The sequence below is a fragment of the Filicampus tigris genome, chromosome 8, assembly GCF_054856515.1.
Source record: "Filicampus tigris isolate MCC_2025a chromosome 8, RoL_Ftig_1.0, whole genome shotgun sequence".
NCBI classification, from domain to species: Eukaryota; Metazoa; Chordata; class Actinopteri; order Syngnathiformes; family Syngnathidae; genus Filicampus; species Filicampus tigris.
The window spans coordinates 11,256,455-11,284,417 of NC_141224.1; the positions used below are offsets into that span (position 1 = coordinate 11,256,455).

At 41.7% G+C, this 27,963-nt stretch overlaps 2 long non-coding RNA genes across 4 annotated transcripts in view; one reads left to right on the top strand and one right to left on the bottom strand.

Annotated features, from left to right (window-relative positions):
* LOC147143680 (uncharacterized) overlaps positions 1-27,902 on the top strand; it is a 63,707-nt gene extending 35,805 nt beyond the window's left edge. For 2 of the 3 annotated variants that reach the window (XR_015087734.1, XR_015087735.1), the window contains exon 5: positions 25,745-27,902. This is a non-coding gene — a long non-coding RNA (uncharacterized LOC147143680). Of the gene's footprint in view, positions 1-12,697; positions 12,761-25,744 lie in introns of all 3 variants that reach the window. The other variant, XR_015087736.1, reaches the window with a different exon arrangement.
* Positions 9,652-24,729, bottom strand: LOC147143681 (uncharacterized). The gene is made up of 4 exons (XR_015087739.1): positions 24,675-24,729; positions 23,281-23,406; positions 17,250-17,425; positions 9,652-10,084 (listed from the first exon to the last, which is right to left on the bottom strand). It is a non-coding gene; the product is annotated as an uncharacterized LOC147143681 (long non-coding RNA).
* Positions 27,903-27,963: the final 61 nt, after the last annotated feature.

The window sequence follows — 27,963 nt, forward strand, 5'->3', positions numbered from 1 at the left end:
CCAGTATGCAGTCTCTGGAGTGGCGTGTCCATGAAAGACTCTTCTTCCTCCACTTGGCGTGGAGCCAAGAGTGGCGCGAGCTGTGGAAGTGACAACTCACGTGCCCTTCACCGCAGTGAGAGAGAGCCACCGGGTCAGAGTAAAGTGCTGCTGGGTGCTATTACTGTGAAAAGGACCCCTCTCGGGGGTGTCCTTTCAAGCATCTGATGAACAGGGCACTACTGACAGCCACGGCCAACTAGCGTCCATGTGTGTCTGTGTGTGTGTGTGTGTGTGTTACACTGTCCTAGCTTGTTTAATGTGTTGCTGGGATGGTTTGTGCGGCTGAAACCAGAGCAGATACTTGTGACATTCACCGCGTGAGCATGCATTTACAGAGCGATGCATGTGTGTGACAGACTACGATATTATTGGACAGCGGTGTGTTTGCACCGGACACGAATAGCAACACGGATGGTATTAGTGGATCAAGTTCTGTCACACACTATGTGGCGTAGAAGCACCTGATTCAGCAGGTGCCCCAAAGCCCAAGTCCCTCCTGTGAATGTCCTGTGCTGTTCAGGCTCTGTCTAGAATTGACCTGTGACACACTGACCTAACATACAGTACCAGTCAAAAGGTTGGAAAAACCCTCTATTTTTTTTTTTCTCCATTGTTAAAAAAAATCCTGAATTGTAAATTGATACCTAACCCATTGACATTGTGAAGAAAATATATTTTTTAGAGTCTTTGCCCAGATTACAGCTTTGCACATCTTGGTATTTTCTCAGTCAGCTTTATGATGTGAATGGTGCTTTATGATCTGGAATGACTCTCAGTTCACAGCTGTGCGTTATTAAGTTAATACTAGTTTGAATTGCTTGACCTCTTAAAGTAGAAGTCAACCCCCAAAAATGATTTGCCATTATATGTTCAATGTGCCTTCACTAGTCTAACCATGGCATTCTGATTCATATTTTGTTTGTGGGATATGAGTTAAGCAGCAAAATCCACCGCTTTTTAGCCATCTCAGGGGGCGGCCATTTTGTCACTTCTGTCCACTGAAAATGACATCACAGTTGCTCAGGGCTCAGATAACGACCAATCACTGCTCACCTGTTTTCTGAAGCTGAGCTCTGATTGGTCGTTATCTGAGACCTAAGCAACTTTGATGTCATTTTCAGTTGACAGAAGTGACAAAATGGCCGCCCCCTGAGATGGCTAAAAACGTGTGGATTTTGACGCTTAACTCATATACCACAAACCATGTTTTGACTAGTGGGCCTGTGTAGAAAATATTCTTGTAAGGAATTTTTTGGGGTTGACTTTCAATTTAATGTGTTTGAGACCATTTGAATGTGGAGGTGTTTCCAAACTTCTGAGTAGTACCGTTTGAATGCCGAGGATTCATAAATTTATTACTTATTTAATAATCTGGATTGATTAGTCGTGGCTTTGTCTTTGGAATACCAGCTGGTCGAGACAAACTTGACACACCAAGGTCCTGATTTACTAAAATCGCAAATTACGTTTTCACTCATCTCACGTGATTCACTAAGATTGCGATCCTTCGTTAAGGGCCCAATTAGAGGACACTAAATTGCATATTCACCTACTCTAAGAGATTGTGTGCGCTATTGGCAACAGGTTTAAAAGTGGGGGGGGCGCGGGGCCACCGTATATAAAAGATGATTTTGCGCTTCCCATCGCAAGATCTCTCCAGCGGAGATCTTTCATTGGAGAAAACATACTCGGTATGCTGGTCTCGCTGTCAATTCTGACACTTGAAACTGATATCTGGTGCCGGTCGACAGTCTCTTTGATTACCGATAGTACATAACCAAGTAATGAAATAGTACAAAAAGAGCGCCGACTCGTCTAGTGACTGCCAGGACAGGGATTGAATCATCTTGACTGACCGCTGAGGTGTAAACAAACACGCATGAAAATGAGCATTTATTGAGTCCTGAAAAAAACGATTGTCTATTTCATTCATCGAGCGATAAATGGATATATTTATCGACAGGCCTGCACTTAAAAGAAAAAAAAATCCTTTGGTTCTATTTGATTTGCTTAATTCAGACATGTACATCGGTCGCACATGATAAAAATGTTTAACTAGCATATATCGTTTGAAAATGTTTGAGGAAAAGAGTAGGAAACAACGTCAAGTGACTACACTTTAATCATGTGCAAGCAAACGTAAAGTCCTTTTTTTTTTTTTTCATCGTACATTTGCCATTAAAGAAAAGAAGGCTGAAATGATCAAAGGCAGCATAGTCGGCTCAGCGCATCTCTTTATCACACCCCGTGATGAGACGGGTCGTGTTTCTGTAAAGGTCGCGCGACCCGTGATCATATCTAGCGAGCCAAATGTTGAAAGAGGAAGTCTCGCACGCCGAGGCTCGACACTTTACGAGCAGATAAGGAAAGCTAACGGGTTTCGTCGTTTGTGGACGATCGGGTTTCCGCGCCCACCGCTTGAATGGACAGGTGAGGCGATCATGTTCCAGCGTGCGCGCTCGCGAGCGCCGCGGGTGTTATACAAATTCGACATTGCGGCGGAGGCTCAGTGGAACGAGCCGCCCCGCGTCCGCGTCCCCGCACTCAAACTGCTCATGTGTTGGCATCGTGGTCCGTTTCCACCGAGGGTCAGTCTTAGTTCACATGCAAAAGGGGGCGTTAGGATCTGTGTCAAAGACGGTGTTGCATACGTGTATGCGTGGATACGTGTGCGCAGTAACCCTGTTCTGGTTTTAGTTGTAAAGTGGGCTCAGACAAAGACGTCCAGTCAAACTTCTCTGAGAACAGGGCCTTGGGAACATGACCAGCGGCTGTTGCGTCACATTGTGCGTGGCTGTGTGCCACTGAGTTTTATGTGTGTGTGCGTCTGTCAGAGAGAGAGAGAGAGAGAGAGAGAGAGAGTGTGTGCGTTTATTGGTGTGTGTGAGAGAGCGAGAGAGAGCTTCCAACTTTTTCTTGTAAAGAAGTCACTTGTTCAAGTTGGAAAGCAACAAAGAGGGGAAAAATTCTTGAAATCCTTGCCAGATGCGTCTCTCAAACACACGCACGTCCACGCGCACGCACTCGGTCTAACGGGGTGTGTTTTTGCCAAAATGGCCACACAATCATCGTGGGATAAAGAGTTGTGCCGCATAAGCATAGAAAGACAAGAACACACAAACACACATTTACTGTACACACACTGCAATGGGTGGGGGGGGGGGTCTCTTGCAGTACAGCACAGTAAGTAAGTCCAATTGTCAAACAACTGACCTTCCTTCTGTGGCTACGGATGTAGAGCAATACAGAAATAAATACATTTAAAATAAACCCAAACGCTCAGCCATTTTGTCTTTTGTCGACTGAAAATGACATCACGACTGCTCACAACGACCAATCACGGCTCAGATTCAGAAAACAGGTCAGCCGTGATTGGTCGTTTTGAGCAGTTGTGATGTCATTTTCAGTCGACAGAAGACAAAATGGCCGCCCCCAGAGATGGCTAAAAACGAGTGCATTTTGCCGCTTAACTTATATTCCACAAACGCAAAATTAATAAGAATGCTGTGTTTCAACTAGCGGGCCTACTGGGAACATATTCTAGAAAAAAAATATGTTAGGGTTGACTTCCGCTTTAACTGGCAAAGACCAACACGGACATTTTGACCATGATTACTTTTAGTTATTTTTATAAACGTAAGATGTAGTTTCAACTACTTTTCGTTTTTTTTTAAAAGCATTTTCTTTTTGAAACGTTTTTTTTTTTCAATTTTAGTGTTAGTTATCCGTTGCTTTTCATTAACTAACCTTGACACACACGCGCGACGATCGCATCTACAAAGGTCATACCACGCAAACATAGGAAGACGAGAACACACACGCTCACTCACTGTATGCTCGAATACCAATTTTACAGACGCGCGAATGTAAACAGGCGTCATTGTGTGATGTCGTATGAAGGATTTAATATGTGATCGCACACGCAAGCGCGCACAAGCCACTCTTGCCAAAGTGTCCACACAATAAAAGCGGGATGTCGAGGGTAATGCCGCCGCAAACAAAGAAAGGCGGTCAAAACAGATCACTGTTGAAGAGGAGAGGATATTGAAGGCAGCCAGATGGAAGAGCACCGCAACAAGAGGAGAAAGAAATGAAGTCAATTAGTCGTAAAAGAGGGAAACAAAAAGAAAAGTGGTTGACAAGAGAAAACGCCCTGCCAATATTTGCCCTCTGTTATTGTTCTCTGGAGGTTTCCTAAACCCGTCGGTGTAAATAAAGGGGGAAGCCTGCTCTCTGTTACATCACACACACTCACACACAACAGCAGCGTAATCTGTCCCACATCTACGCCGCCGCCCACCCCCGTCTTTCCTTTCTTTCCTTCTCCCTTTCTTCCTGTTTTTCAAGTCTTTCTTTCCACCCATGACGCACTCCGCCATAATGAAGCCGTTAAGGGGAGTCCGGTTAACTTTGGCTGCTGTCTTTGCGTGCGTGCGTGTGTGTGTGTGTGTGTGTGTGGGGAGGTTGGTTAGTGATGTGGTATAAAGTGACACCACGCAAAGCGACTATATTTACAGCGCGCCTCTGTAACACGGAGCCTATTTATAGCCCGGGCCGATCTTTTCTCAGCATCCGCCGCGCATTGTTGCACCGTCACAAACACGAGCATCAGATGGCACCAGTGAATGCACACCGCACCACGCTGCCAACGGCAGCACGTCTATCCTCCAGTGACTTCCTGTGCACATGCGAGCACACGCGCACACACACGCACGCACACCCACACTCTGGATTTTCCCTTTGTCCTCCGCATATTCTGAGCAGGGAAGCATACGCATAAATGATAACACAGTGGTGCCTTGTGATATGAGTTTAACCCTTTCCCATGGCCACGCCAGTGACGCAAAGCACTCAAATCTCAAATTATCCTTACCCACTGAAATGAATGGAAATGCCACTAATCTGCTCCCAGCGTCCCCAAAAAACAGCTCTCTGAAATGTGTTTTGCAACGACAAAACTAGCATTCTAGTTGATCAGATTGTATTTTATAAAACCATACAGTGGTGACCTGATTAATTAAAATGAAATGAATTCAACAAGGTTGTGCCGCATTTTTGCATCAATTCAGTGGACTATAAAGCACGTCCATGGAGACGGCCACAGCTTCTCAGTAGGCCATGGTAATAGTAGTCGTTCTTTGCAGGGGATAAAGAATACACGCCTGTCAGTATTATCCGTCGACATGTTTTGTTTTATTCTTAGTTTGACTGTTAACTCCAACTCGTCCACTATCTGCCAATGTGTGCTTGTTGTGAAGTGAGTTGAGTTCACTGCCAAAATGTGACGCTTTTGTCTGAAATTTTTGCTCAGTCAGTCGACGGCTCGCATCTCAGACTAGTCACGTAATATGCATATCTCAAGGCACGGCTGTTCATTATATCACATTACACCCACCACCCACTTCATTCGGTACACCGGCACAATCTAACAAGATCATTTAGGCTGAGCCCTTATTACAATTTGTTAGGAAAAAATAAAACCTAAAATGAAATGCATTACTATGGAGAAATGTATCAAAACGACACAAACCAAACGTGAGAGTCTACTGGAATGCTAATTGTCTTTCTTTTATCACCTCTGACGACTTTGCATTTCTACTTTATCAAGTGCTGTCAAGTTTCAAACTCAGGATGAGTCAAATCAAGCCAAACTTTGACGCAGTTGCTGGCTTTCACAAAATTGATCAGGGTGATTGATTTACTTTCCGCTCATAGTTTGCTCAGTTTGTTTCCCTCTTCCGCTAACACTTCTAATAACATCAATTCAAACTGTATTTGAACACGTAATTTCGTGTCTGCTATTTGGGATTTTAGTCAAGTCGGCCCGAAAGCATTTAAAGATGTATTTTTAATAGCTTTCACGCTCACACGCAAGCAAACCAAAATCAGGTTTGTAGAAAAAGTGAGGAATTCTTTAGTAGCATTAGTGGCTGCCCAGTATGTCTGGGACCGACTCAGTTGGCCTCTATTTCTATCCATTACTTAACTCTTTCTCTCTCTCACTCACACACACACACACACACAAGCACACACACACGCTAAAGCAATATAAATCTAATAATTCCACCACTTACACTAGGAGGCACATCAAAGTAGAAGGCTTCACACTGGCTGCAACCTTCTGTTTTGGTCCAGATACTCTAACTTACTTCAAATGCCACTGCCGTTAAAAACAGAAAGCAGATTTTCCATGCAATGTTTCTTGCACTGTTTGAAAATTCATTGTCTTATTTTAGAGGGAAATGAGTCAATTTAGTTGGAAGTGTACAAAATGTGAAAAGCGCTGTACGGTGAAACTTGAAAATTGAAAATCGTCTGTTCCAGGACTTTGGTCGTCCTATTTGTTTATGCGCACAATAAGAGTTCACCCTCCAAGTTATGCAATTTGTGAGACATCATTTTCTCCAAAATTATATGACTTTAAGGGACATCTAACTTTATTTTCCCTGGAACAAGTGTGTTAGTTCAATTCCACGGATGCAGAAGTTAATCATTCATGTGGCCAAAATGCTACATTGAAAACACTTTTCCTTGAGTGAGATCGGGCGATTTCAATCAGATTCGCGGCACATTTTTCAATTTTAGAACTGCTCACTAACGATGATTCAATCACCCAATCACGATCAGTAGCCGATCGGTTGGAGAACCATTACTCACAATACATGAAATTGTATACATTTATTTTCAACAGTCTGCTTCATTTGATCACGTGTGTCTTAGCTGCACAGCTTCCAGTTATATGTATGTTAGATTATTTATTTATTTTTTTGTCCAATCATATCTACCAGGGCCCTCCCAAGTTCTGCTGTGACAAATATAGACCACTAATAATGGCTGTTTTTGTGTGTGTGTTTGTGTGTGTGTGTGGGGGCGCGTTGTTTTTTTAACCAAATCACAGTCTTTGCTACAGAAGAGGATTTGGGTCAGTGGGAAAAAAAAAAAACAAGTTGTGCAAGATTCTCATTTTTATCTCAGAATTCTGACTTAATTCTCAGAATTCTCATTCTGAATTCTTCAGAATCTTGCCCCCCCCCAAAAAAATCCCCCCACTAACCCTAATCCTCTTCCGTACTTCACCAACTACAAACCTTTTCTAGGCAATATGTTTTATGTGCTCCCATGAGTCTAAACACAGTATTCTGATACATTTGTGTGGAATATGAATGAAGCAGAAAAATCCGCCTGTTTTTATCCATCTCAAGCGGCGGCCATTTTGCCTTGTAGAGCCGCTTGCTGTGGAGTGAAAATGACATCAAAGTGACCATCACGCTCACCTGTTTTCTGGGTTTTGTCATGTGACGTTTGCAAGCTGAGCCCTTAGGCACTGCGATTCGAAATGCACTGCCCGCTGACATAAAAACAACGCTTTTAAGGAAGGCTTTTTAAGCAACGTAACCCCTTCAACATCCTGATAAAGTTGGTGCACCCACAATCGCCCAAGGCCTGTTTATAGCCAACAAAGGCATGGATGTTTATTGAAAACTAAAAAAACTCGCAGTACTTGAATTATGGGTGTCTACAGTGTATATTTTGTCATTGTTTCAAAGTTTTACACTTGGGCAGAAAAACAAAATAAATGTGTAAACATTACACTAGACTGGCATTGCACTTTTACTCTCATGTGACCCAGTTTGGGAGTCTCGTTTTTAGTTGACGCAAATAAATCTGTTTTCTGTAGTGCAATACTTGTCGTACAAAATTCTAAAATCTTTTGAGACCAAAAGTACAGGATGGTTTTGTATTTACGCAGAATGGTCAAAATTGGAAACTTTTATCAGGGGGCGGCCATTTTGTCACTTCTGTCGCGTGAAAATGACACTGAAGCTGCGTCGTGATTGCTCGGTATCTGAGAACTGAGTAACTGCGATGTCATTTTTAGTCAACCGCCAGTGGCAAAATGGCCGCCCCTTGATATGGACAAAAACCGGTGGATTTTACTGCTTAACTCATATTCCACAAATGCAATATTAATCATAATGCTGTGTTTTGTCTAGTGGGCCTGCATAGAACATATGCCTTTCAAGAAAATTTCACTTTAAGTTACTTTTAAAGCGGAAGTCAACCCAAACAGACTTTTTTCCACAATATGTTCCCAGTAGGCCCACTAGTTGAAACAGGGCATGCTGATTAATATTGCGTTTGTGGATAGTGTTAATCCACCCGTTTTCCGCCATCTCTGTGCATTTTGCTGCTTAATTTATATTCCACAAACGCAAAATTAATCAGAATGGCGTGTTTCAACTAGTGGGCCTGCTGGGAACAAATTCTTGAAAAAAATAGGTTTGGTTGACTTCCGCTTTAAAGTCAAATAATCAGTAAAGTAACAAAGTTACCTTTTCAATGTAACTCTGGCAACACTAGTTACAAACCTGGTATTATAAATAGAAGATTCCTAAAAAAAAAAAAAATCCCTCACAAAAAGGCTGAAAAACATCCCACAGCTTCTTTCCTTGTGTGTCATGACGCTACATAAAGTCTTATTGACCTGCACACCACAATAGAGGCGTGTCCTTCCAGTGAAGTGGCTATGTGGGGACATCAGACCGAAAGTGCCGTGAACCCTGAAGTGGCGCTGTTTGTTGGGCCTGCCAGCGCTCACCAGACGTCTGGAGACGCTCGCGCGCAGGGAGCGGCGTTGTGTCGCCTGTCGCCGTTCCCAGCAATGTGCGTGTTTACCCAACAGAGGTGTTAACGTCAGTCCAGGAAATCGATGTTTATCCTCGCATGTGTCAAGATGTCAGAGTGTGTATAACCCCCTTCACCCACCTTTTGCTTTGCCTGCATCCCTCCGCTGTCCCCAAACACGCGCACTTATCCAGACGCGCACACACAAAATGATGGGCTGACTCAGCGCAGGCTTTCCATTGTAATTTAAACGGTGGGTGGTGTGAGAGCGTCACGCAAGATGATTTTAGCAACTACATGTGACGATACTACGCAGAAAGAGAACATCATCGCTTTGTTTTTTAAACTCTGCACCCGGGGCGTCCCCCCCGCCCCCACGTTCCGTCTTTGTGGCCACTTTCCCAGCGCTCCCTCGGGGAGTCTTTCCCAGCCGCCGCCATTTGTTGCGGTCCCAAAGCGCAGATGACCATCACGGCGGCCCGCGTGCTGACATCACCGGCTGGGCTTCCACGCGCAGTCGTACGCAGCCCGTCTCTCGGGACACCGCAGCTTAAATGTGTGACACACTGATGTCTCCCTTTGCAAGTTGGAGTTCCCAGGGCCTCAGAGTCGTGGTTGGCGTCAGTGAGGCTTGTTTTGGAGTAGTTGTGAAAGCCTGATGTGGCTGAAAGTGACACACAGGAAGAGAGCGAGGACGTCTGGATAAATCATTCAGAGTGAAGATTGCTCATTTTTATCTGGTGCTTTTTGTTTTTCTTGCAGCCATTTAGTGTTTTCCTGCTATATTGGAGTTCATCGTCCGGGGTTCGTCTTTATCGATGATTTTTTTGGGAGGACCCGAACTAGGTAGCTGTCACAGAAATACCAGCTCTATTGCAGAAATGTGTTTTTCAGCAATCTTTTTTTTTTTAATGCATTTTTACAGTTACTGACTGTCATGCCCTCACTTGTGGGAAAGGAGACCAACAGCATCCGATGCACTTTTCAACCATTTATTGAACACCTGGAGTAACACACAAATGCCCTGATACATCACATGCAACTCTACCAAGCCCCGCCCCTTAAAGGCATGTATTTAACATTCAGACACAGCAAAATGCACAGCGTTTCCTTTGTTGTTATAATACATTTACAATGTGTTTTAAAATGACAGCCAGTGTGTAGGCCAGGGTTTTGTGATTGCATGCCCGCTTTAGAGCGCCTCATTGTCGCGGCGCGGAGAAGCCCTGCGATGAGCCGGTAGGATAGATTTCAGCCACCTGAGGTGTTAAGTGGATATCCAGTAGTTATGTGTATGCACAAAAAAGTTGTCGAACGAAGGAACTGTTTTTCCAGGTCGTAGTTGTGGTATTTGATTGACAGTTGACGGTTGAGCGGGTTGTGGTTTCAGCACATTCAGTGGACACGCCCACAGTATCTGAGAGCAGAGAGAATGGCCTGATATGTCACCATTTTATATACTTTGTGTTTTTTTTTAAATTATTCATTTTGGCAGGGTTGTTAACACTCTTCTTCTGTGCCAGATTTAGTAATAATTTAGTTTCACTTTAAAGGGACTGTTTTTCTTCCATATACAGAAAGCTAGAGCGACAGGACGGATGAGAAAGTTCCCGACATGTCACTGGGTGCAGCCGCACAATTGATTTAACGTTTTGTTCATCATTGTGATTGTAGTTTGCACTGCGCTGCATGACAAGAGTTGTTTCTGATATTTTTGTAAAGCTAAATCAGGTAATGCCTCTGAGATGTAATGCAAACGTTCCATAATTTGGGATTCGTGCAAATATGGGAGCGCTTGTTACAAGGTCATTGCCTTGGTTTTAGCTGAGTGCATTGAAGTGGGTGTGTTTTTGTCCATTTAGTTGTTGATGGTCCACCCACACAAGTGTTTTCCCTCATTTCATACCTCTTCTTTGGATTGTTGAGTGTATACACGAAGCATTAGATTATGTTGTTTATCTTTCTGTTGCTGGATTTTTCTTGGACTCTAAACAGAGCAATGCTTTGGAATTTATTTAGTGACTTAGGATTTACCTGATTTATTTATTTATTTATTTTTAGATACTAGCCGTCGCTTTGTTGATTTTTGCCAGCAACAACTTGTGCTATGAGCGCTAGCCATTGTGGCAGCGAACTTCACAAAAAGCAGCTTTTTGGCGCGAACAATTCTTCAAAAACGAGCAAAGAGCTTGCTTCAAGTTTTTCATTTTCACTCCCAGTTGAAGTTTACTTTGAAACAAAAAACAACAATTTTTATTTGATTTTTTTATTAACAAAACCAGTTTAACACACTGCAAAACATCAAAAACAAACTAATGACACTCGCGTTGATGATGCATTAATTCAAAATGTTTGAATTAATATTATTGCAGTTTAGGTGAGATCTTCTGTGATTCATTATCAAATCTACACTTAGTGTGCTTATAGGTATCAAATCAAATACTGTACAGGGCTAATTTTCTTATCAAAACGTTACAACAATGTTTGTTGTTGAAAGAATGAATGGCATTTGCATTCATTTCTGTGAAAAAAACATTTTCACACAATTGTGTGGTCGTGGACCTTAAGTTATTCGTCAAGGCACTTCTGTACTTATTTTTAAAATCACACTTATCCTGTGTGGCACCTGTCAGTTGTGTGTCCAAAGTGAGAAAAAATGAGAGTATTTTTTTTTAGGGAGGGACGATACGTTTTTTGTCCTAATCCGTTACGGATCCTGATCTTTGGGTTGCGATCCGATACGTATCGCGATACTTAAATATTATACAACTATGTATTAAAAAAACTGAGGCATGTATTTCCAAAGTTTCCAAAAACTTAAGTGCCATTGACATTTAGTCAAGTGTTTGAACTAGTGGGCCTGCTAGGAACATATTCTTGAAAGAAATATGTTTGGGTTGATTCCCACTTTAAGGACCTCAAATGTTCCAAAAGTATGTAATAGAATGTGCAAAACATAACATAACATAAAGTATCAAAAGTATTGATACTTCATCAACGTATCGATACTTGGTATTGGCATAAAAAGTATCACGGTATATTGCGATATATTTTTACCCAGCCCTATTTTTTTTTTCTATATTTTTATATTCTTTCTCCTAATGTATGGATTTTTTATGAGAGAAAAAGTGAATGCTTGAGACCTGTATTAGTCCAGAAGGAAATTGCTTTTGGCTAAGACCACAAATGCACGTGTATTGACAACATTGCAGAATTTACACCTCCCTGCTAGTTGTTGGCTGTCTGACACTTTATACCATACATCGCCTTTGGACACCCTCCTCTCCCATTTTGCAGGAGGTGTCTTCACAGCCCTGTCCGTCAAGGCATCGGGGGCCTCTGGTGCTCGCCTTGCACCCCTTGAGGTGAACACTTTCAGTTCACAACTCTGTCTGAATACAGTAGTGGGGGAAAAAAAAGAAGATAATTTTGTGAGGCAAATGGAGGAGGCAGAATGGAGGGTGGACAGAGAGAGCCCGAGGGCATCAGGTTGTCCTGCGTATCCATCTTGGCTCAATCCAAGCATCGATCTCATCAATAATAAAGCTCCAGCGGCCGTGGGACAATATGAAACATGACAACCGACGACAACGTGGATCCCGCGCACGCACGGATTTCAGCGTATTTGTATGCCGCCTCGTAAATTTGTGACTCACGCCGGCAAAGCGGTGTAACTGTGAAATCACGTTGTAGAAAAAAAAAATGATCGGAAAGGTCACTCGCCGCGCTCAAACCAACTTGACGTGGAATCAAAGTCATTTGTGTGTGCCTACAAATCACTGACTCACAACAGAGTCATCAATATGAAACGCCTTCATAAATGAATTATCAGCGCACGCTAAACACATAAAGCTCCTGTGATCCCTTGTATTTTTCGCATTCTTAATAATACATAGAGAAACTGCTCAAAGCTAATACACGCACACACACACACACACACGCTGCCCCTGTCCCTCCTCATCAGTCATTCACCGTGTCAAATCTCAGTGAGAAAAATCTGCAAGTCTGCATTTTTTTACTCCCCCGCTAGATTGTGTCTTTGGATCTGCTTTACCTGACCCTCCTGACATCCGTTCATCCATGCAAGCAACTGGTGAGCATTGGTGCGGCAGTTACTTCACACTACACTGACTGTACCACTTCTGCTTAACAAACAACGCAGGAAAGCTTTAGTAATGCGTTCCACTCCACTGCTCTATTTTTGCATTGAGATTTTTGGGGGAATCATGTTTATGTTATATTCTAGAAAACTGGGAGGAAGCTGGACATTTTAGACCCACAACTTAGAAAAGTGCATTGGAGAACTTTAATGAGGAGCGACGTGCAATTATTGAAAGAAAAAAAAAAAAAAAGACAACTGGGATAGGCTCCGGTTTTCCCGCAACCCATGTGAGGATAAGCGGATTGGATAAGGAATGAATGAATGAATTTTTACGTACAGCAACATTAGTGTGAACGCTTGGATCTTTACATTTAAGAGTGTCAAATTGATGAGAATTGAAGAATTGAGAATTTAAGATTTGATGAAAAGAGAATAAAAGAAGGGTCACAAATAGCACAAAAGAAATCCTGGCCAACATAATTAAACACACATGCACACACACCTCACCCTGAGGCTGTTGAAGTAGGACAACCTAGTAATTAAACGATTATTTATTCTGTCGCCAAGTGCTTTGACACATCACTTGTCAAAAAGTAGTGGTATGTTTGATTACGTAACAGAACATGGTTGATATTACAGCAGAGGACTGTAAATATTAAATAATGAGCAACATTATGGTTAAGAGTGTTTAAAAAGAGTTTCTTAAATGTTCCCTGTGCATGTACCACAGGTTTTATGAAACTTTGCAACATAATGCAACAATATAAATGATATCAATGGGACATTTCGACCAAATTGAGGGTTGACCAGCTTGTGTGGTCACACTTTGGGGTACCACTGTATTGTGCGGAATGTGCTCATGGGGAGGAAAAAACAATCATAACAAGTAAACATACAGAATCTGTTTCAACGTGAAACTTTAAGCAAAAGATTTGCAGACTTTCCTTTTCTAAAGGCTCACATTATGAATAACCTGCTTCGACGGTGCTAGTGCAGAGTAATGAACATGGCTTTGAAACAGGACGAGCTCATCTTAGATGCAAATTAAAAATGTCTTGAAGTATATGCAAATCCAAAGGCTTGGCGGCCTTACCTCGTTGTTAAAGTGGAATCGCAACATACTTTGTGGTTTCTGGAAGATCACCGAAGAATATTGCGTGTTGCATGATGTCGTGTGGTTTGGTAACTGGATTCGCTGAAGCCACGTGGATGGCTCGAATGACGTTGAATCAAATCAAATCAAATTCGATTTATATCGCTCTTTTCAGACGTAAAAATGCAACTCAAAGTGCATCAAGTAAAACATGAAAAACATCAAAATACAACATAAAAAGAAGGCCCGCTCCCTCCTTCCCTCCCTCGCAATATACACGACAGACATCCACAAGCACACCCCTACTCACGCACACACACACACACACACACACACGCACACACACACACATATAACCTGATGAACTGTAATTAAAAAGAAAAAAAAAAAAGACATGGCAAGGCTCAAAGAAACCATATGAGGAAAGAGTACCCAAGGGGAGCTCATCCACGCTGAGAGGAATGATAGCCCATGGCCACGAGGAGCGCCACCGCCACAGAGACCCCCGGGCCACATTAACCGGGCCAGACCCTACGCATAGTGCAGGAAGGCCAGCCACACCTCCCAGCGTGGAGACCCCCCATGAGGAAACACTGGAGCTAAAAGCTAAAACAAAACAAGAAAAAAAAACAAAAAACAACAGCAAACAATGAAGCTAAACAAAAAAAACAATAAACAAAGCTATTCTATAACACAATGTTAGGTTAAAGACTTCTAGAAAACAATTTAAGCGTCTTGTATTTTTGTTGATAGTGTAAGGGCGTGAGCAAGGTTTCAGAGACAGATCTTAAACACGTGTACCACATTCGTAATCGCACTCAGTACAATTACAGTATGGCAACATGATTCATTCTTTATTTTAGCTCTTTGCTGTCCGTCCACAATATTGATCTTGTTATTTCACAATATTTTTATACAGCGTGGGCAGGTTTTGATTCAGGGGAACATGTGAACAAGCCAAGAAAATGACTCATAAAACAAAAGTTCCATTCTTCATACTCTAGATGTTGCTCATTTGGACTCTGGAAAAGGAATGGAGAAGATATGTTCGATGCAAGTCCACTAGTTGAAACAAGGCATTCTGATAAATATTGCGTTTGGGGAATAAGAGTTAAGCCACTCGTTTTTAGCTATCTCTGGAGGCGGCCATTTTGTCACTTCAGACGACTGAAAATGACACAACTTACCCAAGGCTCAGGTAGCAACCAATCACGGCTGACCTGTTTTCTGAAGTTGAGCCGTGATTGGTCGTTCCCTGAGCCCTGAGTAGTTGTCATTTTCAGTCGACAGAAATGACAAAATGGCCGCCCCCTGGGATTACTAAAAAGGGGTGGATTTTGCTGCTTAATTTCCCTTTATTTCACAAATGCAATATTAATCAGAATGCCGTGTTTCAACTAGTGGGCCTGTTGGGAACATATTCTTGAAATAAGTATGTTTAGGTTGATTCCCGCTTTAAACAACTGGATAAACTTAGAACATAGAATACAGTGTTGCAAAGCAAATTTGAGTTAGGAGCGAGGCTTCAGCGACACCGCCGCTTGAGTGAAGGGAAAAATCGTGTTTTGAACATCCCTGGTTTACAGTAGTTGTAGCTGCAGTTCAGTGCCCGAGTGCTGTTATCAGTAGTGGTGGCAGTCACTACATCTAGTATCAGAGTAAACAACATTGAATTTAGTGACCAAGTATAATATATATAATATAACAATAACTAAAACGGTCTGTAAAACCGTAAGACAGCAGAGTGAAGGGGGAGGGGCCGGTGACTGATTGGCAGGAAGGAGGGGGTGAGCGAGACAGGCTGTGTAAGAGCACGGAGTAGCTTTCTGCTTTTTGGAAGCAAAACAAAAGTTTGCGTGTTCTAAGAAAAAAAACAAGTTAAAACATTGCACGTCCTACGATGTGACTATCGCGCATGCGCACATCGCAATCGCGATGTTCAAAAGACACATCGTGCAGGCCTACTTGATACCATTAAAGTAATCCTAATGGAATACAAATAAACTCATTAGGGCTCTGACATTAGCAGACTCAGGTCCATTAGTGGAGCCCAGTGTTCAAAGTAAACATGGTGCATCAGCATTTAGCTGTAATGCTGCACATGTAATAAGCTGCCTACAGGACTGAAGTTAGCCCCAAGGGTAAATGCCTTTAAATCCAGGTTAAAAACTTAGCTTTTTCCCCATACCTATGATTAAGGTCTTTTACAGCATTTCTATAATCCATTTTCCCCAAAATCATGTTCTTAGCCAAATGTGCGTTTGTTTGAGAGACGACAGTACGTCGGTGACGGCCGGCAAAAATAATGGAGGAGGTCTTGGAACGCTCCTTGTGGTCAAGTAATGCCCTCTATTTATTAGCACTCGCTTCAGATGTCTTTCGCTTATTTGGAGACCGTGCTTAGTATCAAAACTGATTTGATGTATTTCAAGCGAATTTCAAAGCAATTCAATTAAACCCGCCCACGGCTGAAAACGCTCCCTTTGTTGCTTTTGTTTACCCGGAAAATGACCTGTAAGTACATAAACATGCATTTTAAAAAAACATGCATTCCCTCGCAAAAAAATTTGCGTTATCTCGCAATTTTTGCGAAGGAACGCAATCTTTGCGAGGGAACGTAGATGTTTTTTTTTACTTCCATGTCACCTTAGGGGCTACTCTCATAACACTTTTAATCATTTGTTTTTATCAGTTTAAATATATGTTCACATGAAAAGGGTTGCTAAAAAGTTGTGACACCTCTGCCTTTATATTAAAAAAAAAACCCATTGTGCATTGTTTGAATGTAAGTGCTAAGTCAATATTTTAATAATTTTGTAATTGATTTGTGTTTTGAAGCATTCAAATGAATCGGTGCAGTTGCACAGCCTTGATTTTAGTGAGGTTAGCTCACAGTCATAGCCATGAATGCAATTGTACAGCATAGAGATGCTAAATATGAAATAATCATGGCAACCTATCATAATATATTATCGATATGCGGAACCAGGACCCTCAATTTTAGACCCTGTTTACATTATTTTTCTTTTGTGTTTTATCATGTTTTTTTTTTAAATCTAATGCAGTGGTAATTAAAATAAAATACCAAAAAATATTGTCATTTTAATTAATTTCAATGAGGAATATTGATTGGCTCGTCAGTATAAGTCGTTGAGTTGAGGTGCATTAGAAGAACTACTTTAATATATGTATACTGTATCACCAGTTCTATTCAAAGTTGCTATTATATGATCATCCAGAGCCCATCTTTCATACCTCTCTTGCCTTTGTCACTTACCCCTTGCGGAGCTGCACAAGGACTGGAAAATATAGTTGCCTAAAAATACACTTACAAAGACTCGCACCCTGGCAAGGTGTCTTCAGTATTAGAAAGCACAAGGCTGATACCTGAGCCGTTTTGGCTCAGAGGCCGTCCTCAGATCCTCCACATGTGCGCGCCACCTCCCAATCTGCACTAGCACCCTCCAGGCCAGCCGGCAGGTCATAAGCATCGCAGTCCAGTTGTCGCCGCATACTTTGGTAGTCACACGGGCACCACCAGGCGTGACGTGGCCCCCTGACGCCTGTGGGAGGGGACACGCATGTGTGAGGGAAAAGGTCACATAGTCTAGTGTGGCCTACATGAGGAAATCTTACTCAGCTTGTGTTTTGTTTGCTTATTATCTCATGCCAATGAAAACTATCATTAACTTTAATGTCAAGTTGGGCTTTCAGTCTTTGAAACATAGTATTAGTTCACGTGTTTCTTTCCATTTTGCTTCCTCAGGAAACTCAAATTGATCTGTCTTTTGTATTTTTAAAATCATTAACATTTTTGGAGCTTGTCTTTTGATGCAGGGTATACCAAGTCCATTAAAAGGTATTGAATTATTGTAATGCTACTGTCATGTATTGCAATCCGAAATACATTAGTATGCTGTTAAAATAATTAATTGGTAGATGCGGTGTAAAATTACCACATCACCCACTGTCCTGTGGTGGTATAGTGTATTTCAAAATGTAGTACTATACTGTTAAAATAAATTACAGTAGACGCATTGTAAAATAACAGCAAAATACTGCTGCTATTTTACAGTCAATTATTTACAGTGTATAGCTGGGTGGCCATTAGTGTGTTTGTTTGTAACTTTGTAAATCAGTGTTAAGGTTGCCAACTAAAACAGTTGCACGTCAGTTTATGGTTTTTTTTTGTTTTCAGTTATTTGAAAATGTATTTATTGAACATTAATTATCCACCTGTGATATTGTCTCATTCCAAAGTGAGTGGCAGGCGACAGAGGGTAGAATATTGGAATTAGTGTCCAAAACGTTTAATAATCAAATTAGTTTGATGGATGTGTAGGAAAGATGGAAATGAGCTCTATTGCATTTGTTACAAATAACAATTTGATAGCACAGAAGGTCATCTTTATGGGTTGATATGATGGTTTCGACATGTTGGCATTTGTCGAAATGTTACAGGAGATTTGTATCTATTTTGCATGACCCATTATGCACCTTCAAAGTAGATTGTTTGGAATTGAACCAAACATTTCTGGAAAATATGCCTCTTAAAGGGGAAATCAACCCAAACATATTTTTTTCAAGAATATGGTCTGCGCAGGCCCACTAGTTGAAACAAGGAAATATTATTAATATGAACTATGAGTTAAGCAGCAAAATCCACCCCATCTTAGCCATGTCAGAGGGTGGCCATTTTGTCATTTCTGTCGACTGAAAATGACATCACAACCACTCAGGGCTCAGGTAATGACCAATCATGGCTCAGCTTCAGAAAACAGGTCAGCCGTGATTGGTCGTTACCTGAGCCAACAGGGATGCTGTTGTCCTGGGCCGCTGTCATCCTTCAGCAAAAAAAAAAAAAAAAAAATTCAGTTTGAAGTCTCTGCTTTTGCAAAATTAAGTTTAGTCTGACTGCTTTGTACAATGTGAGCAGTAAAATTAATAAAATATCAACACTAATTCATTTTTAACAGGCAAAATACTACTCCTATATTATACACTACCCATCTCCAAAGGGTAAGTGGTTTCACTTTTTTGGGGTTTTATCATTTTTATTATAAAATTAACTTCTCTCGTGACAAATAAGAACGTTAAACTATTATTTAAAACATTGCCTGAACAGTTAATCACATTTTTTTGATGGAGATCAACTGAGACAGTAAAGAAATCAATTCACTTTACATTATTTCTTAAGAAAAACAAGTTTTAAAATTCGAGCAAAATTTGGACCGTGGGCTAATTGTTTTTGGCTTTGGAGCTAACACTGGATCTGCGACTCGATACTGTAGCATTGTTTCTCATGTGTCAACGGGGCGGCACAACATAACCAAACTGTAATATACATTTCAATTTGTCTGAGGGAGGATCCCTCATTTCGCACGCACCAGCACAGACTAAATATTGTGTCGCCCGCTTTTATATTTTCACAGTTCGAAATGGACAAGAGTAGGAATATTCAGATGCATTTTAGTGGCAATTAATAAATTTCAGACACTGAGTGACAAACCAAAACAAGGAACAACATGGATAACAATGCTTGCCTCCCTGCGATGACGTAGACAGCCTGAGATGGAGAAAGGAAGAAAACCACACCCCAAAAGTGGGCGGGCTAATTCGCGGCTTTAGCCATCACGAAAAAGCCCATAAATCACTACAGATTCTTTTGGGGGGTGAATTTTAAGTGCTGACATAATTTTTTCATACAGACCTATAAGTGTTGATGTTCAGCCCAATCAAGTGTCCCTTTAAGTGTGGACTTGATTATAAAGGTGAGACACCGCAAGGAAGTGTATGATATCACAAGCTCAGTTATAGCTGACTAATTCATAAGATTAGTTGACAAAAGTATTAATGTGGAATGATAAATATTTTTAGCACCGTACACTGCAAATTGGCCAATGTTAAAAGTTTGGGGTCAGTGTTAAAAAACGATTGCCAACGTTTCATTAACACCACTCATTAGTAAAAAAGTTAAAACTGTGTAACACTGACAAGTTGTTAAAATAGGGTGTCACCTGGATTCGACCCTGATTGATGTCTATTTCAAATTGAAACCTCGCCCTTACATAATGATTGGTTGGAGTCCAGACAATTTTCTGCTGACGAATGCTTGTTTGCGATGAAACGTTTAGCCGACCGGCGAGTTGGGAAAGTGCCAAAATGAAGGTAGTGTTCATGCACAGAGAGATGCTACACTATCCAGACCAAGTGTTAGGGTCTTGTCAAATACTACTGCATGAAAATCATCAAATTGAAAATGACGCGGTCAATGGGGACTCTACTGTACGTCACATCTCAAAGTAGCTTCATAAAATAGGTGAGCCGTGATTGGTTGTTACGTGAGCCCTGAGCATTTGGGATGTCATTTTCAGTCGACAGCAAGCGACAAAATGTCCGCCCTCTTAGATGCATAAAAATGGGTGGATTTTGCTTCTTAAATGTGAAGTCAAACATTTTTTTTCAAGAATATGTTCTATGCAAGCCCACTAGTTGAAACAGGGCATTCTGATAAATATTGCGTTTGTGGAACGCAAGTGTTAATTAATCCACTCGTTTTTAGCCATCTCTAGGGGCGGCCATTTTGTCTTCTGTCAACTGAAAATGACATCACAACTGCTCACAACGACCAATCACGGCTCAGATTCAGAAAGCAGGTCAGCCGTGATTGGTCGTTGTGAGCAGTTGTGATGTCATTTTCAGTTGACAGAAGACAAAATGGCCGCCCCCAGAGAAGGCTAAAAAACGAGTGCATTTTGCTGCTTAACTTATATTCCACAAACGCAAAATGAATCAGAATTCCGTGTTTCAACTAGTGGGCCTTCTGCGAACATATTCTTGAAAAAAATATGTTTGGGTTGACTTCCGCTTTAACTCAAATTCCACAAACGGAATTGTAATCAGAATGCCGTGTTTAGACAAGTAGGAGCGCATACAAACATTTTGTTGTAAAGATAATTTTGGGGTTGACTTCCCCTTTCAGGATTTCAATACAAATGACAATCCCCTAGTGATCTGTTTTTTTAATACTCTACAGAATAAAATAAAGAACATGCTTACTTTTATTGATAAGGTGTGCTTTATATGGGCAGAATGTCCCCATACCTGCGTAGGTTTTCTACGGTTTCCTTCCACATTTCAAAAACATGCATGGTAGGTTCATTGAAAACTATAACTTGTCCATAGGTGTGAATGTGAGTGTGAATCATTGTTTGTGTATTTGTGTCCTGCGATTGGCTGGCAACCAGTTCGGCCAGCCCTTTGCCCAAAGCCAGCTTGGATAGGCTATCGCCAGCACACCTGCGGGCTAAAGTATGAAGAAGCGGTACAGAGAATGGCTGGCTGGATGGATAAACAATCAACTTAAAGGAGGAGCTCTCGTGTCACGGAACACTTTTGACATCAAGAAGATAAATGTGTTGGGTTTGCACTTGGAGACGTTGAGCCGAAAACACCTTGTTGTGGTTTTTGGCAATTATTGTTAATTATTGCTAATGGTTACCAAAAAAACCACAGCGCTTTAACTATTACATTGCCAGTCAGGTTTTCGCAACTTTGTTGCCAGAGCGTTGCCTTGCTAACAAATACAGTATGCACGGTGCTTCACGTTTTCCAAATTTAGCTTTATTCCTAAATGGCGTATTGTCATTATTCCCCTCAAAATTCGTCACACAACACCCTATATTGATGATGTGAGTCGAGAGTTTTGTTTCAGATTCTTTTTCAAATTCATTTTCAAACATGACACAAATATTTACATCTGATGCCATAAAGCTCAAACCAGGTACATCTAGTTTCCACTGATCATCCTTGAGGTTTTCTACAATTTAACTGGAGTCCACCTGTGGATTGAACATGTTTTGGATCTGTTTATATAACAGTTGACGGCATACCAGAGCACAAATGAAAAAAAAAAAATGGGAATATTATATAAAAATTTGTACGGTTAATATTGAACGAGTTTTCGAAATAAAATTCCTTGGTGATATGATAGATGATTAATTAACATGCAAACAACATATCAACTATATAAAAGGCAACATTTCTAAAACAATAGCAATATTATATAAGTCAAGACATCTAAATCATAAAGCCTTACATATAATTTATTATTCCTTGACCTTTCCCTATTTGTCTTATGGCGTAGAATTGTGGGGATCAAGCCACAAAACTACAATAAATGCAATTGTCGTTTTGCAAAAGAGAGAAATCATTAATAAGACTTACTATTATGCACATACGAACCCACTCTTTTTCAAATCAAACATTATGAAGTTAAAAGACTTATTATAAAATTATGCAAATAATGTTCAGAGCAAAAACAAATTCCTCAATTCATACAAAAGCTCTTTGAAATCCGGGAGTCTCAATATGGTTTCAGAGGTGTTTGTAAGTTCATTTTGTAAAAAGCTGTTAAAGGAATTAAATTACGTGTGTTTCTATGGTTGGGGTGAAATATTGTAATGATACAAATATATATTGGAAAACCTGCGAATCACTTTTAGTTTTGACAAAACTTGTTCGCAAAGCTATTTTTGAAAGTTTTAGACAATAATTTGGATGACAATGATGTATCTATTGCTATTTTCGTTTTATCTTTTTTGTATTTGAATTAAAAGTAAATAGGTAAATGTAGCTATATATTACCTTTGAAGGAGGAGAAAAGGCCAGGCTTAAATAAGCTTTAGCTTAAGCCTGTGCCATTCCGTCACTGATATTTGACTGTTAAAGCAACACTGTGTCATGTGTCAGTTTTCGTTGATTATGCCGGCGCCATGTGAACAAAAGCGGTAGTGTTTTGACAAAAGTCAACCGCATTTCCCATGCGCGCTAGCACGTAGTGTCGTGAAATCCTGAGCTCTCACTGGCCTGCAAGTTGGACTGAATTACATATCTCTTTCCAGTGGCTGTGTGAAAGATTAATAGTGATGAAGTAATGAATCTTTTTTTTTTATTTAAATACTTTTGTTTTTTTGTTTTTTTTCTGCCATGACACAAGTAATAGCGCGTCGACGTTCGAATCGACTTCCGTCCTTATAGCGAGAGGAGGAAGTGAGTATGCCGTAAAGCAATCCAGGACATTTGTATTTTTTTTGGTGTGCCAAGGTTGCTCCCATCCTCCTCAAAGTTGCTTAGTGCCAGTAAAAACGATACAGACTCCCCCTAGGGCATGACAAAAGTCCCATTCAACTACTTGTAAGTCAATGTTTCATCAAAAGAGTTGTGAAAAAATTGTATTAAGGTCGAATTCTTGCCCAGTGCTGCTTTAATTGTTGTATTGTGTGTATATTATGGATTGTACTGGATGATTGATGACAGAATAAACAATGTACTACTACTACTACTACTAAAAAATGAAGCACAAATTCAAAGGAACTGTCTGCACAACTCCAAGACTGGTTTGTCTTGCGACACAAACCTGGGGAAGGATTCTTTCTCGGACTGGCCTCCGATGTAAACTGAGCGATTGTTGGGGTTGTGGGGTCCTGAGTCAGGTAGGTGACCAAGAGCTCGATGGTCACTCTGTCATAGCTCCAGCATTCCTCTGTGGAAAGAGGAGAATCTTTCAGAAGGACAACCACATCTGCAGCAATTTGCCAATCAGGCCCGTGTTGTTGACTGACCAGACGGAAGCCGTTTCTGAGTAAAAGCTACCATGCGGCCCACCTGGAGTTTGCCCAAAGGCACTTGAAGGAGACGCAATTCTCTGGTCTGATGAGACAAACGTGGAACTCTTTGGCGTGAATGCTAAACATGATTTTTATCACCTCGCCAATCCCATCTCTACAGTGACGCATGGGGGTGGCAAGAAGTGGGAGATGACTCAGGATTGAGGGAAAGATATTTACGGCCATGTACAGAAACAACCTGGGTGAAAACCTGCGCCAGGGAGTTCGTGACCTCAGACTGGAGCAACGCTTTATCATTCAGCGGGACAACGACCCTAAGCACACAGCCAAGATATCAAGGGAGTAGCTTTAGGACAACGCTATCAGTGTTCGTGAGTGGCCCAGCCAGAGCCCAAACTTGAATCCGGTTGAACATCTCCGGGGAGATGTGAAAATAAATAAGACGCTCCCATCCAGCCTAATAGAGCTTAAGTGGTGCTGAAAAGAATGGTGGACAAAACTGCCCATGTAGGTGTGCCGAGCTTGCGGTATCATCTTCAATACCATAAGGCCGTAAATACTGCTAAACCAAAGTGCATGAACAAAATATTAAGTGAAGGCTGTGAATACTTACGTACTCATATGTTTTCTCAGTTGTTTCGTTTTCATAGAAAAGAAAACTTTCTTCATGTTGACATTGTGGGCTGTCACATAAAATGTGGAAAAGGTGAAGCTCTGCATAAATACTTTCCAGATGCACTGTACATGTTTGTTTTGTTAACATTTCATGATAAACAGATTTGAAGGTATTGTACGCTTTGAAAAAAGCTGTAATTATTTTTTTTGTCTTGACTTTCTTGTCCTTTTTGTACTATGATTTAGTGCCACACAAATAGCCATGAGCAATTTTGGTGTGATCAAAGCTCCGGCATTGACTTGATTGCACGCCACATCATACAGCATCGACAGAGTTGTTGTGTGCTTGTTGACTTGGAGTGCCAACATCATTTCTGGTCTGACAAGGATTGCACCACGCCCCCCTCTTTATTTTGGGGACGTCCCTCGGGGATTCACTTTGCTCGCCTGTTGCGGATCGATCCCACTCGCCTATCCGTTCCGCGCTTTACCGACCGTGTGATCCGTTCAAAAATAAACGCGAGTACTCGAAGCGCGTGTGTGTGTATGATGGCGAGTTCACACTCACCTCATGAAGACGTGTTCCACAACGGGGGAATGTGGAGGGAGTGACAGAACACAAATCCTGAGCTCTTTGAGCTGCTCGTGTTCACCCGCAGGGAGGAGTGTTTGCGGTCAGCGGTGCTTATGATGGATGTGACACAATGCAAAACATGTCGTACTGAACATGTCTTTATTGGGTGTTTGTCTCTCTCTGGCTCAGCAAAAAAAACAACAACAAAAAATACAACAATTTCAGACATTTTTATTTAACTCTTGTCACACTGGAGCCTGTAGTTTCCTATTGTCACAAAGTTTGGACCAGTTTTTACAGAAATTAAAAACAAGAAATAAAATGTATCGTTCAAAAGCCTGCATTCAGGAAGTGAGTCATACAGTCCCTGTTATGACTGACCGACATACGATTACAGTTCGGTCCGGCTTGAAAACTAGACGAAAATTGGCGAATGACATACGCGTACCCAGGCTGCTGACGGATGACCAATGGCGGACCGACAAATTTTCGTCAAATGCCCTCCTCTGTGGCCGGGGATGAGGAACCCAGAAGTCAGTGGCTGAAAAGCCTTAACTTGAAAAGACAACCTCTATCAGGGATTCCACTCACAGAATTTGAAACACTCGTAACCTGCCTGCAACCATTTCCCCCAACTTCAGCGAATCCTAATGACTTTGACAAAGTTGAAACAATTCTAATCCAGCATGCCAATTTGATAACATCAAAAGATCAGGTCAACAAGAAAGTAGGCTAGACATTGCATGTGAATATGTAAAAGATCTCATTGTGTGGTTACCTCGTGAAACTATCAGCATTGCCTACGGTGTTTTAAAGAGCACTTTGATAACGCAATCTGTATAATTGACTGAACAGTTGGGGTGTTCCGATCAGGGATTCATGCCGCCGATCACATGATTTAGTTGCACATTTTGCAATTTTAGAGCTGCTCACTCACGATTATTCTTCTAATTGATGAAACTCGGGTTTTCTTCGCCACTTGTGTGCTGGAGATGAGCTTCTCTCACAAGCAGTGCTGATCAACTTGATGCTCAAAATTGACAAGATCCTCCAAATCTGTGCAGGTATCACGTGGCGTGTTGGTGGAGAGGACCCAGGCGCAGAAATGGAGAAGAGCGGGTGGAGTGAGCTAAAGTTTATTGAAGAGCTCTTGGAGGTGAGGGTTCGTGAAGGGGCTGGCAACAGCGATGCAGGCAGGCTGGGAGGCAGGCGAGCAGAGGGGGTCGAAGCACGGAGTAGGGTGACCTAGAGGGAACGAAGACGATCTGGCGCGTGGTCTGCATCCCAGAACCGCTTAAGTAGGAGCTGCCTTCATTGGGAGGAAGGCATCTCACCTGCTGCCAATCCCCGCGCACCTGCTCTCGGTGAGGCAGCGGCCCTGACAGCAGGTTTAGTGAATTTATATATGCTATATGTACAGTATGTACATGCTGTAGCAATGTATGCTATAAGCTAAATCCTGTTTTAGCCGGATATGTTTATTTGTGTGTTGTACTTAATGTTGGCATTAAGGCCCTGATACACCAAAACGACGCTGGCCAACAGTGACAGACGCTTACCCCCCTGTGGCGTCCGGCCGGCTGTCGGCACGTCACGCTGGCAAACGACAGACAGCGACGCTGACCATTAAAGTACCTTCTGCGCATGCAGAAGATGTAATACCCTTCCATACCATCGGCGGCGGTAGTCACCATTTCTCATGGTTAGAAAACTCCAACCGGAAAGATGTTGGCCGGGGGTTGATTATAACAATGTAAACAATGCATTCGGCTCTATTCTTTGCTCACGATGAACTCCCACGCGAAGTAAACCATCACGTTCTTGTGAAATACTTAAATTGTCAACCCTCGCTCTTGTACTTGTAAGAAGATTAAGGCAGCGGAGGCGTGCTCACTGTTTTTTCCACCTTTGTCACTTCACGTCGGTGCTCCGAGCGCTGATTTGCTAGCTAACAGCCAATCAGGGTGACCAATTGTCACAACTGGCGACGCCGATTCAACATGCGTAAACGCCCCCAAGACGCTTACAGACGGGTTACAACACTACGACGGTGGCCACTACACCACACAGACGGCACATTCAGACGCAACGACGCTTAACGACCTCCGACGTCGGTTTGGTGTATCAGCACGTATAGACGTACTTTCTGGCTTTGGGTTCCGGAGCCGCATCGCATCAGCTCTCTGGCTAGGCGTCGACCGAATGAGATCGCCGGGCCGGCCAGGGCAAGATCATGCCATGCGCACATATATTTTCATCCGTCTTCGTTCGTGCTTCTTCCCGGCGGCTAATGAGAAATCAAAACTTAGCGCCAACATTCTAAAATCCGAACGATTCCGGTCATGTATTTCGAACGTCTGACCGACCACATACAAACAATTTACTCCAGTCTCGTCTCGTCGAACAAAAAGTCAGATACGTCACGTCATATTTTAGTCACGTTTATCTCGTCAGCGTCATGTAAAAAGAGGGGCATTAACGAAACCATTTCGGCATCGTTGACGAAAACAACACTGACAGTGAGAAGACGTTATCTCAGATTGTTCCTTTGTTCTGTATTAGCCTAATCAGTTATTAGGGTTATACATTTTCCAAAGCACATAGAAACTTTGGATGAGGTGGCAAAGACACGACACGAGTGGCCGTCAGATAGCAACTCTCATCCACACACAACTCAAACTGCCTAACTGTGTGCGAAGACAAGCGGAAATAAAACCGAGACCGTTTCACTTAATGACCCAAAATATTTGACAGCTTGGCTTCCTTTCGCTAAAATGGATTGACTTTGCCCTAACATCAGCCTCAAGGCTCAGTAGATAACGGTTAGCATGGTGGGAGTCAGCTGCCCATTCTGTAATCAACAAATCCTTTAGTTCTGACATCTATACATGTTTATCAAAATACCATGGCAACAATTTACTAATATACAGTGGAAGATAAGTATTTCATAAATGTTACTTATGAGTATTGAACTAAAATGCAAACATTGATTGAACCTACAACAAATTGTTTCTATCTCCATTATTTCCAGAGCTGGGCACTTGACCCTTTTTTGCCCTGTCCGGCCTCGACCCCCCGCCCTTATTCATAAAAAGGTTGTGCAGTTATTTACACTTTTTGTTGTTTTCCTTTTGGATGTTTTTTTTTTTTATTATTGCCTTAAAATGAGTGCACTGGAAGACATAATTCTGAACATTAAGCGAAAAAGAAGTTTTACATCGTTATAGAGATAATTTTGTGGACTTTATTTTTGTTCTGTTTTGTATGTGTCTCTTAGTGCTTA